Source organism: Rhodnius prolixus, unplaced genomic scaffold, assembly GCF_049639745.1.
Source record: "Rhodnius prolixus isolate KJV_2025 unplaced genomic scaffold, Rpr scaffold_5, whole genome shotgun sequence".
Classification (NCBI taxonomy): domain Eukaryota; kingdom Metazoa; phylum Arthropoda; class Insecta; order Hemiptera; family Reduviidae; genus Rhodnius; species Rhodnius prolixus.
Genome location: NW_027411624.1, coordinates 32935282 through 32948338, shown reverse-complemented (window position 1 = coordinate 32948338; position 13057 = coordinate 32935282). Strand labels below are relative to the sequence as shown.

The window sequence follows — 13057 nt, the reverse complement described above, 5'->3', positions numbered from 1 at the left end:
GGACCTAAAGAGCAATGGCAGATTCTGTGGGAGTTGTAGGCAACGCCTTTTGTATCACCTGACTCTGCGATGCCAATATCCAAGGATGCTGGTAACAAAGGGCAGTTACTAAGAATAAGTACTAGAGGAGAATATGCCATCCCTGAAAAAAAAAACTCCCCTGACAACAGTAGGGGGCCACAATATTTCTTAAAAAGGTGTAGTGTTCACCTACATAGTTTAATTCAATACAAAGAACAAATAGAATATCCTGAAAAAAGTTTTAGCTTGGTGATTGCTTTTGTATACACTTGAATTCGCTGATGACTCGGCCAAATTCATTCGGCTTAAAGTTCGATTAGTGATAATTTCAATACTTACACCTTAATTCTGTTCTACCAGAAATTTAATGACAGAAAAAATATTTGATTCGAAAAAACAAATTCTTTATCGAGAAATCATCTTTTAATTAACATCTAATTACAAAAAAAACAGTCCAACTGAGCAACCAATGATGTATTTATATTCAGAATTCTGAGCAACACTACGCTTCGGAAAGAATCTTGGTTTATGCAAATATTGTGCTCTAAGGGAATGTCGGAACAACATCCATACCAGTAAACAATTAAAAAGAAATTAAATAACTGTAATTAGAGCAAAAAGAGAGATAGAATTAAATTTTGTAAAATGTGTAAAAAAAATTAAGAAATTTTCTCCATATATTAAGGAAAATTATGAAAGTATCAACTAAAACCCAAAAATAAAGTCATATATGGTTAAGGTATTTCGTCCAAATTAGAGCTGACTGAGCAGGCTGACATTTCCAAATGGTATCTCAAAATAACAATTTTTCATTTCCAAAACAATTAACTCAACAATTTTTTAGTTGTTCAGACATTCAGAGAACCTCAATTATGTATCTTTGATTTAAATTCAATGTTTAGAATTCGACAAGAACACTACACTTCCTAAACATCAGTCAACGATGGCAAAACTTTTAAGAGAATTCCTAAGTCAGCGCCAACTGAAAGCGGAAGTATTCAATACTATAAAAGACGCCCTAGTTATTTCTAACTCGCCCTTATATTTACCTTCGCTAAGCTTTATGAAAGGTAAACAAGCCTTTTAGTATTGTTGAAAATGTACACACCCGGTCTCTGCATTATTCTATTTTATAAATATTAGAAGCGTTGACAAGCCGGTTTTTAACAAAAACTGTATTAAAAAGGATGTGGAATTATTTACCTGAAAAATGGACTCGGAAAAAAGATGGGCAAGTAGTCGTCAAAATCGGCAAGGTTCAAAAGATAGGCTACAGCCTCATTAGTAAGCCGCAAAAGTAAAAAGTTATAGCAAAACCTTCTATTGAACAAGTCATGTTGAAAAGACATGTTAGCTAGTATGTCGGTCGGTATTCTAAATAGAATGGACAATGAAATCTAAAACCTAACTTATTTAGTTGATCACTATCTTTCTGGATTAACTCCCTGTTAGTACCTACCTTTGATGAACTAAGCTAAATAGTTTGGCTCCTTTCACGGAGTTTGCACTTGGTGAAAAGACAGGTAAGAGTTGTCGGTAAGAAGGGAGCATCCAGTCCCTGCTGGTACAAATATAAAGGGAAGAAACCTTTTTTTTTAAATGGCGAAGGAAGTCGGCACTCAGAAGAAATTTGATCTATTTACACAGATTTACCGAAATTGCTCTAATTTATACTTTTACTTCACTCAGTTGTAGCAGCTAACCACTAAGGCTGCAAAATTTCAGCATCAAGAGCTTTTAAAATCATTGAAAACGTCTGAAAATGTATTTTTTTTAATAAGTTCTATTAAATTCGGAAGTAGGTGTTCTTACACAATATAGAAATTTGATTTTTTCTCTTGCTATTTTAGCCAAGAAGACTGCGGAGAGAGGTGAAGTCATTACATGGTCCAAACACCTTGCTCGAAATGTTTTAGGAACTAAAGAATCTCATAACGTGATTTTTTTTTTTTTTAATTTAAAGCGCGTCAAATCTGAGCGTATCATTGGCGCCCGGAGCACTGCTGGCCTCTTCTTTATAAATAACACTGCCCAATCACCGAACAGTTAGCTGTAAGAAGCTAAGAGGTAGAGGAAGTCTAAGGGATCAGCAGCTGAGGGTTCGGAACCGGGATCTCCGCATAAAATTAATTATAATAAATTTTGCTTGGATAAATAATAGCTTGTGTTTACCTTGCTATACAACAATGAAACGTAGTGCAAAAATCAAATTGATATTTCAAGTGGAAACAATAATCCGACAGTCTATATCTAAGAGGTAAACATGGTGAACATTTTAACTGGGGTAACATCTGCCTGCCTAAGGGTATATGAGAGACTCAATATTCTAAGTGCACGAGGTAACAGATCCATTCATACGAACAACTTTCATTAAAATTGCCTCGGGCGTTTAATTTTAAATAATAATAATAATAATAATAAAATATATTTCGTACACTTAATTACAAAATACATACATATCAAGCGAGTAGAAGCAACGTTGGGGTTCTCATGAGAATAACAAACGCTGACTATGCTGAATTTGAAGACAATGAGATGATAATAATACTGTACACAGCTACAGAAGAACCTCAATGGCGAGTCTCATTTTGTTTAAGTTAAAACAAAGACCAAAGTCCAGCGCACCTAACCATAAAAACAAAATCAAAAATGTTAAATTGGCTAAGTAAGTAGATCATTTCTATTGCAACAAACGTCTTGGCAAATTATACAGAGTTCATTGTTTTCTAATGGCATAAAACTCTTGAATATTCACAAATGTTTTATAATATATATAAATTTACGACTAATGGAGTTGAAAACATTCGAAGTTTGCAAGTTAGAACCTTGAAAATTAGGGTAAGAAAAAGTTTACACCTGTTTTACTGTTATTAGCAATTGCAATCCGTCGAAGATATGAAAAAAAAAAAAGTTCCTTATATTTTGAACATTATTTGGGATATGTCACTTAGAACGCATTACACTTAGTAAACTCAGGTACATTCAGAATAAAGTTGTAAGGAACCAGATTCTAGTTTATCTAATCTTAAACTATACTCCATTGGCAATCAAAAACTAAACTAAATAAATTTTCTGACACTACATTCGACACTTCATTTTTATCTATAGAGAGCACTTCATTCTCTGAAGTCTGAGTAACCAGTGGCACACTTAAGACAGTGGGTTAGCTCTCTCTGTACCTACAAGCGGCAAAAAAACTTATGGGCTGTTTCTGTAATAAACAACATCTGTTTTAGCAAGCTTGTGAAAATCAGTAACGTTGGGAGAGGTCGCAAAAATTTTGTATTCTATCAGTTTTGAAAAATCTAATAATCCCTGGATACTCCCGACTTTCTGGCTATATGAAAAAAAAAAACTTAAATGGCCAATTTTTATTAATGTAAATAAAATGTTAATTTTCTTCCTAAAAGAGAAAGAAAAAGTGAGATGAAATTATTTCAATGAATATTAAGCTGGACCGAGAATGAACAAAAGATATTCTTAGAGAAACCACCAATTATGCACTCAACCACTAAAAATATTTCATATTATTACCTACATTTATTAACACTTTTAAATGGTTACATAACATATTAATGGAGTCGAAGATTAGCAATTTTTTCCCCTTAGCGAGAATTTTAACAAATGAAAGTTTATTGTATACAATATAATATAATTTTTTAGTTTAGCGCCTGATTTGCTTCTCAAACTCAACAGTATATAGTGTTGTCGTTAGCGATTACAAGAGGATGTCTACTTCTGTTTCACTCACAGGGTGGCCCCGGCATAAACTTGAGAAGGGTGACGAAGAACTCTGGGAAATTCAACACAAGTGATACGGGTCCTATGTGCAATATATTCATACTATATCCAAACATGTTCACGTTTGTGTAAGCAGCGCAAACCACTTGACCCTTTGACCCATTGTTCCAGGATGTTTCTTCTTTTACAAACAATTCTCCATTGATATTTTAATGTCATCTAACTTCTATTGAACGGAGGTGTTTTTTTTTTCGTTAAGCATCCCGCATAACTCGGTTATGTAACTTGTACATTATATACATTTTCATTTTTAACCAGTGACTATCAAGAAACAAGATTAAGAATTTATTATAAAAAAAAGGAATCTTTATCATTGGGTTTGGGTTCTACGTACTGGGAATCCCGATATTTCCCATCGGGATTTTATCCACAAAGTAACATATTTAATTATAGTTTTTCAATCAGAGTTTCGTCAATATATAATGACAGTAACAAGAAAGAAAAACGTTTAATACCTTTTTCTCAGTCCTTCCTATTTCCTGACAAAACAAATTCAAGAGAAAGTAGTATTTCTATAATAAAGTGTCGACAAAAATTCACTACCTAAAAATAATAAAGTTGCAGATTTAAAAGTTTCATAGTTTGCAGAGTATTGTTCATCGTTTTTGGTGACTGATTCATTAATTCAGAAGGAAGAAATAATATTGCTTATATCAGACATTAATTAATAAATCACTCACTAAAAGCTATGAATAATAGAATGTAAGACGAAAGCCAAACGACCCAACATTTTCATTGAAATGGAATACATCTTTGGATTCACCATTAAGAAAACCACCACTAAGAAAAACAATTGTTAGGTAATCGAGACTTCAGGTTGGACTAAATTGAAATATATTTCAGCTTCCGGCGACATGTCGTACAATACTTTCCTTACAAAGTAAAAAAAAAAAGATAAAGGATGTTATTTCTTCAATAATCATGATATTTTTGTTGTACCCAAGTAAATGGCAAGTGTAGTGGAATGTTGTGGAAAAACTTTCAAGTCTTCAAATATTATTTGGTGTAATGAAGTGTTAATTCTTTTGCATTTTCGGCATAACCACAAAATTCTTTCAATCTTAGAAGCTTCCAACTAATCTTTCTAGCAGAAATCCGGCTTATTAATATAAACCACTTCAAGCTTAGTCATCACTTCCAGCAATTCGTTAACAGTGTCACTCTTTCTATTATAGTCTGGACCATTTCATTCCAAAGAAAGGACAAAACTTGAAATTTCTCTAAACCTGCAGGAAATCAGCAATTTTCATGTCACTTCTCATATTTCTTTCAGCTTCATTTCTTCCTATTCTATTTTATAATATAAATAAAGCAAACTGTCAAAGGACAAGGTTTTTTTTCTTCAAATTTCCAACTGAGTGATCAACAAAACCTAAGAAACCTAAATAAGTCAATAATCAGGAAATGTTTATTCAGATTAAGTACATAACCATGACCACGAGAAAGAGAACGTAAAAATTTATTTAAGACCAATTTTCCGAATAAAACTTTTCTCTTTTTCCTTTTGGAGAATCAACAGTCCTATGTTCTCTCCAAACAGCTACGGTTCTACAAATTACTTATGTATTACTAAAGAATATATGACGACTTGAGACTTGAAATTGAATTTACCCTGTTATTCCAACGAATATTAGATTTCAAAAACTGGACATGACCGCTACTTCTACAAGTAAGAGAAAATAGAGAGTTGAAACGGTATTTTGCTTAGACAAAAAATATTTATTTTACAAAGAGAGGACAAAGAGTAAACTATTGTAACTGAGTTTAAGATAAACAAACGTAAAGTTCAAATCATTAAAACCTCGCAGTGATCAATTTCTGAATTTACCACACTTAAGATATCTAAATAGACTTAAGCAGAAATCTAAAAACAAAAACACGTAATAAAACATTTACTTACTGAAGAAAATTAATAAAAATAAGTTATAATTCTGAGTCAGATAAAAGTACCAGACCTATCTTAAAAATGAAAAAGTACCATAATTTATACAAAGTTAATGTCTCAATAACCTATTAAAACATCTAACAAACACAAATCTTCATTTGAAATCAATAATTTTATTAGCTCTTTTACAATAATGGATATTTATGTCTTTATTTTTGAGTATATAACAGTTAAATCTATTTATTATTGAAATATTATAAAGAGAATATATGGTGAGAAAGATTTTTATCTTTACGTGAAGGAAAAAATTTAGTTCGGAATATCTGATCTTTAAAATAGCAAGGTTTATAGTTATATTTTGCTTTTTATTTGGAGTTTGAGCACTTTTGCAAGAAACAAATAAAAGCTTTCGTAGATAACTATCCCAAGGGCCAAATTCGATTAAAAAATGGTTTTGTGATGGTAAAAAGGTATAATTACTTTTAACTCTAAACATATTGCTGAAGGCTTTTTTTTCTTCAGACCGGATGTTCATCTATTCTATTCTAAAATCGAGGCTTCCGAAATGAAGTTGTATTCAGGCCACAAGAGGCTCACTGTGCTCCCCTCCCAAAACAAAATTCACATCAGCTCTGTTCGTAAGACGTCAAAGAAGCGAACAAAGGGCTCGGCGCTCAGTTCGACCCCAGTTAGAAGACGTAAAACAATCAGTGAGGACTAATTAGGAACCATAATGCACCCATCCTCCAAAGTGGTAGTATGAAGTTTCACTTTCTTAGCCACATTTTCAAGAAAACAGTTCTAACCTATGAATAAGGTCTCTCAAAAGCCAATATCCTGGATTAGGGTGTTTATCTATAGTACTAACGTTCAACATCTGAGATCAATGGCACCCGAAGTCTTTTTTAGTGCACTGCCGACCTCCAGACGTTTCTCTTATTACAGGCCAACTCTGTCATCACCTAATAGTGAGATGCAGAGGCTCCTAAAAGAAAAATCTAAGGGCAGTATCGATTTAACTGGGTAACTAGTCCATCGCGCTGCCAACTTAGCTAACCTATTAATTTACTATTACACTATTTTTTTTTACTATTAATTAATAGTACTGAGTTAATAGCAAAAGTTGATTAAATTATACAAATAAATCTATCACAAGAAATAATTATTTATGATAACAGAAACGTTATTTCTGAGAAAACTCATCGAGAAGTGTTGAGACGAAATACTAGAAAGAGCTAGCTTGCAGCAGAGTTTGGACACGAACCAGCGGATCTGGTTCCACGTGGAAATCCTTTAATTTAAATAGTCAACCATTCAGACAAATTTGTCAAATAAATACATTTAATGAATTCCAATGAAAAATTTCAACAGCCGAACACTGATAAAAAACGAAAAGAAAAAGAATCACTGAGTGTAACGAGTCAGAAGTGTAAATAACACATCAATAAACATCTGCCTTACCACTTGTAATTAAAGAATAACCCATGGATAAAAGAAAACACAATGATTATTATTATACTTTCAATTACACTTCGGTCAGTTAAAATGTAACTATTGCTTCGTTTTAAAGACAAATAGAAAAAGTTTTCACACAGCGCATTGTACTTACACACAATATGCAAATGCACTTAATAGAATAACATTCTATTAAGCAGAGAAGCACACATTTGTTTTATACCAGTCAAAATAACCCATATAGTGGTACACTATATAGGAAAGACGTCTATGTGGCTTAGGGAAGAATGGAAAAAGTAACTTACCTTTAAGCCTTACATGTTAAAACTTTTTCTAAAGGTTAAAACTGTTACCATACATTTTAAGTGGTATAACTGAATCATTCTTTTATGCATAATTTCAATTCAAATATTAATGAATAAAAAAGGACTGGAATAGTATAATCACTTGAAATTAACCGTTAAGATTCTTTGAAACTAAAATTTACTCTCACCTTTTTGTTTAAACATACATCTTTCGCAAATTATTCAGCAGTAGGTAGTTTCACTACTTCTATCATTCCAAAATTTTGCCATTAACCTAATTTCTTTAAATGAGACCTTTACTGGGTATTGGGTAATGGTTACACTGCATCAATGATAATTAAATAAAATGGCATAGTTGATAGAGTATAGTTATTCTTCGTTTATTGGCGGGAGTTTACCAGTTTCGTATCAGCGTACACTGTACACAATAAAGTTCCCTGCAGTGCTATCTGCTGGAGACTTTTGAAACCACATGCAGCTATCCAATCCACTTGTGAATATGAATAATGTAACTTGTAACACTTGTACCCTAACTTTGTAATTCTAGCACATGTATGAAGTTTTTTTTTTTCAATAAGATGTACTTCTACAATAAAGGAATTTATTTTTACTTTTACATCACATAGCCTTTATGTATCCGCAGATATCCCAGCCGCCAGACCCGGTCAAACGTTTGAGAAATATCAAAGAATGCCGCCGGGTAGTACTGCTTCTGCTCAAGGCAAGAAGCGATGCTACCTATAACTCCATGGGCTTGGTGAACGGTAGACGGATTGTTGCGAAAGCCAAATTGATGGTTAGGAATGATATGGAGTGAGGTCGTGAGGATCGTCAAGCACTCCACTATCTACCGTATTATCTAATCATTATAGTCCAAAATTCTTCACCGAAAAACCATTGCAAGTAATTTCTTTGACAAAACAATTCGCAATGATCTTGACATTTCAATTCGCCAAACAGCTAATTATGTCTCTCTACAAAAAAATTCATTTTCTCTTGATAACCCCATTCGCGCAATTTTCTTGGCAATAGCAGTTACTAAATAAATATTACTTTTAGAGAGTACATCACTGGGGTTGACTCCACTCATGTTAATATTGTCAACCTACACGACGGATGGAACTGTTAGAGCATCATTGTGCTGGTTTCATAAAAGCCGAGACAGTTAGAAACTGAACATCTGAACTCAGTTAGAACCGATCGCTTTGTTTTGGCTGAAAAATGTCCTCAGCAGTTATTTAGAAAAGTGCACTCCTTCAAGAAGAAACCATATCACAATCAGTAATCAAAGATTTCTATTTTGAGTTTCTTCCAATCACATTTTTCCCAAACCCTATCAACCTCTGATTATTACATTTATAGTCTGTGACGTACTTTACATTTGGTAAAAATGTTCTAATAGAAAGAAAAAAAAGTTTTACACTGTCGATTTCCAAAGAGCATGAAATTGTTGGCTCAGAAATATAAAAAGTAATGGCCTGTATAGAGAGAAATAAGCTTAAAAGGGTGCAATCGGTCCATTTTTTAACTATAAAGTGAAAAACACAAAACATTTATTTTTTAACTTTAGTATTCATTTTTGGTTTAAGTCCTAACATTAAATTCTTAAAGCTTACTGTTTTCTGTAAAATTTACAAATATTTTGGAGAGGCATTTATTAAAAATACTGTATACGGCTTTATGTAAAGTTCTTTCACCAGCTGGGATGTACTTGTTAAATTCTGAATTTATAATGAATGATGGAAATAACAAAAAAGGAAGTAAGCCCTATCAAAGAATTTTTTCGTCAAAAATCCCCTCTCAACAAAATCTGATTCGATCCTATTATTATTTTAATGTCGTATCGTTTAATTTAACGTGAGTAGTGGGAAGGCGTTCAAGCATAATGGAGACTGTTATGACCGATGTGATTAGGGGCGTAGAAAAAGGCGTCCAACTATAAGCGACTCCACTCCGTTTTATACAAGAGACTGAAGGCTCAACACTCTCTTTGTTGGCTGATGATGGCGTTCAAGAGGCAAAACGCGTCATCATTTCAGTTCTAACCACTGCTCACATCATCCTAGTTGTGTTTTTCACACTCACACTTGTACAGCAATTCCCTCTTTAGTATATATAATCCCTACAGTTTAACCAGGATATAAACCCTCCAGTAATTATAATTATAATAGGCTGGATAGCAGAACATTTCATACACTCGCACACATTTCTCCAGAGTAGAATGTCTGTCACACACACGATTTGTAATATGTTTTAATCCTTCTTTTTTTCTAAAAGAAGCGTTGCGTCCCCTTACCATTTCGCTTATGTTTTCTGTAGTCTCCCTTTTAAATTTCCAACCCCACAGGAACTTGGCATCAAATTTAATTGTGCGCAGTAATTAACCAGAAGATTTGTGTAGTTTTCCCACACACTTCCACACAATACATTTAACGTATTTATGAAGTAAAAAGGTGATTTTTTTATACACTCTATAAAATAACAGCCTCTTAAACGTATAAAATTAGGTATAACATTAAAGTTATGTAGTAAATTTAAAACAAGGTTAATCTTAAATTAAACTTACTTCATTCAAACTAAAAAACAATCGAAAAATAATGGACGTTTTCTACCATTCTTTTGGATTTTATAAGATAGAAGCTTTAACCAGGATATAAACCCGAATATATCCGAACATAAACCCAGGATATAAAATAGGAAGTGCTACAATTCTGGTTCTAAATATATTACACATTTGATAATGTAGTTTTGTCCGTAAGCTAGACAATATTGTTGTCTTTATTAAACACAGCTCGCTTGGTTTTATTTTCTATCTCTGGTTTTGCTTTTTCATGCATAATCAGAGGCTGATTCATCAGAATCGTAAATATTGTTGAGAATTTAACTCCCACACAAAATGCGACAAAAACTCTGTTTACTGGGCATCAAAAATAAATTTTTAACGCAAAACTTATTAATCAACCTCTGTTGATGGATATATTTCCATAATTAGTCAGAACTACAAGCCTACTGAGAAAAATAAAGTCAATAATGGACCTATTTATTATTAGGTCCATTATTATTATCATTTATTTAAGTTTTTTTAACTGTGCACATTCGGATGTAAGAAGGATTAAAGGTTCTGGGTGCTGATAAAGGATCATTGATTAAAATGTAGTATCATCTAACAGTTAAGTGAGTCTTCTGGAGGCTTCTGAAAATTCTAGTTCATTTTAAAAAGAATTGTAATAAATTTATAATTTATAAGTTTTGTACAGAAACAGAAGTTTTGCTAGAAAGAGATGTACGAATCTTTGTATAAAATTTGATGAAGTTGTTCACTAAATAGTTTACTGAGTTAAGAAACAAAAAACATTGGTTCTCGTATTAAGGCAACTCATTTAGATAATTGCCAAAATGCTGTTTTCCACCGTTTCCCTAACTGTTTTTATAACTAAACAGAATTGTTAAGAATGAGCTAAGCCAGTTGAATAGAGTAGTCCTACCTCTAACAATTTTAAAAGACTTATTTATAATTTAGAGAATTGTCCGAGTTAATTTTAATTAAAAAAATATATTAGACATAATAAGTCTAATTATAAAGTATACGACAGTTGATTGAGGTTTTTTTTTTTATATTTTTCCACAACTTAAGTTCTTTAAATATTTAAACCAGCTTAATTAGGGAAACTTTGAAGTATTTTTAATCAACTGCATTTTATAACTGTAGAAGTGTATTTTATTATTTAAGAGTAGGATATGTTATTGATACTTTTGATCTATGCGTGTAAGTTCTACACGTATATTTTTGTCAATTTAGTGTGGTTACCATTCTGAGATCATCTCCCTCTGTCAGTCAATATGGCTGCTGCCCAAAGGCAAAGGCAGGCCCCGGAGGGTCTCAGCTGCTGTTGCCGGCCAGAGTCTATTGTCGACAGATAATCCTCGACAAATAGGGACGACCTCATTATGCACTCAATACTACAGGCACACACCGAGAGGGAGCAGAAAGGAGAATGAGAGAGATAGGAGGAAAAAAAGAGGGCAGGCAAGGAGAGTGGAATGCACACAACTGGTGTCCCCATGGTTTGCCCTCAGGGTGTTTCATGACTTTGACCTGCCTTTGCTAAACCAATCTCTCTCCCAATAGCTTCTACCCTAACCATGCTCAGTAAAAACTTAGAGCACATTACAAATCTCCCCCATCTTCGGTTGACTTAACTTTTTTAATTTTTTTTTTTTTATTTAATACATAACCGCCTACCCTTCCTTTGCCAGACTACCTAACATCTTAGCTGTAAGACTATTTAAACATATTTCTGACTTGGTGACACCATCTTGAATGTATGCAATAATAAGAAGGGGAAATCGTCTTCAAAAGCTCATAAACTGATGTATCACATGATACGAAGAAGTGGAAACATTGAAATCATAATAATAAAAATTATAACTCACTTTGAAACCCCATCTCCTTAAGTTCGCATCCATTTGTTTAAAGTAATAGGTAGTTGTAGAAAAAATCATACTCCATTGCAATTACATTTTTTTTTCTAAAAGGGCCTAACAATTTTCTTCAAATCTTAGTTCATTATGTACGTAAATTGAATTTCGGCTCCTAAGAACAGGAGTGGTTTCAACATAAGAAGACATTTTTTAGAAATGAATAATCAATTGCACATTAAATGGTGCGTTACCACTTGTCTTGAGCTACTCTTTACACTTGTCTTTTACGATTAAAACACAGACATAATTCAGAATTAGGGAATTTTTTTTTCGAGTTCCGGGCGTACCTTTAACGATTATACAAGATGGGGGTTCAACATTAACGATATGCCTTAGATTAGTTTGTGTTTTTTCAATTACTATATTATTGTGATACAAAAATAAGTGGAGGAATAACTCCAATCTTTACAGAAATACTGATACAAGTAAGTAGGGGATGGGTTCGGTTGGTTAATCAGAGAAAGCCTAGTGAGCAAATTTATTGGGTTTGATAAATATCGCACGATTTAACTGTAATATTTTATTGAATACAAACAAAGAATTAGAACACTGCGTATTAAACAAATTACTTGTTCTGGCGCTCAGTGCACAAAAAACAATAAGATAACCTCAACGTAATGCAGTGTTACCAACTCAAATTAATTGATTCTATTAAATTAAAATTTACTAGAGTTTTTTGGAAATTTTTAAAGGAAAATTTGGAGACAGTACAACCTTTTCTCCTGAGTTTAGAAAAATTTATGGAAATAATTATCTTGACTTCTTATTAAACATTATTCTTACTAATTCTTAAGAATTCAATAAAATAAAAAGAAGTACTGTTCATATAATTTCAGATAGCTTTAGAATAAAAATGAAACGTGAATGTAATAATGAATATGCATTATGTGAAGTTGACGTACTTTTTCTAAAATAAATTTTCATTAAATTTATCCTGGGCTGGTAATTTGGATATTACGTAAAAATATTAATTATTTATTACAGGTGTATATTAAAATTAGTTCTGTGATAGCTATAGAAAATCTAAATTAAATGAAAACCAATATAAAAAAAGCGAAAAATGTTTGTGTAATGTGTTAGAACATAATTGACACACCTCAGCGTAACA

At 32.5% G+C, this 13057-nt stretch overlaps 1 protein-coding gene across 2 annotated transcripts in view; it reads right to left on the bottom strand.

Moving 5' to 3' along the window:
• Positions 1–7906, bottom strand: part of LOC141458524 (uncharacterized) — a 158182-nt gene extending 150276 nt beyond the window's left edge. Inside the window, exons 1-2 of one of the 2 annotated variants that reach the window (XM_074136622.1) lie at positions 7656–7906; positions 2478–2646 (exon numbers count right to left, since the gene is read on the bottom strand). The gene's annotated coding sequence lies outside the window, so the exon portion shown is untranslated. The remainder of the gene's footprint in view (positions 1–2477; positions 2647–7655) is intronic. The other variant, XM_074136624.1, reaches the window with a different exon arrangement.
• Between the last annotated feature and the right edge of the window lie 5151 nt (positions 7907–13057).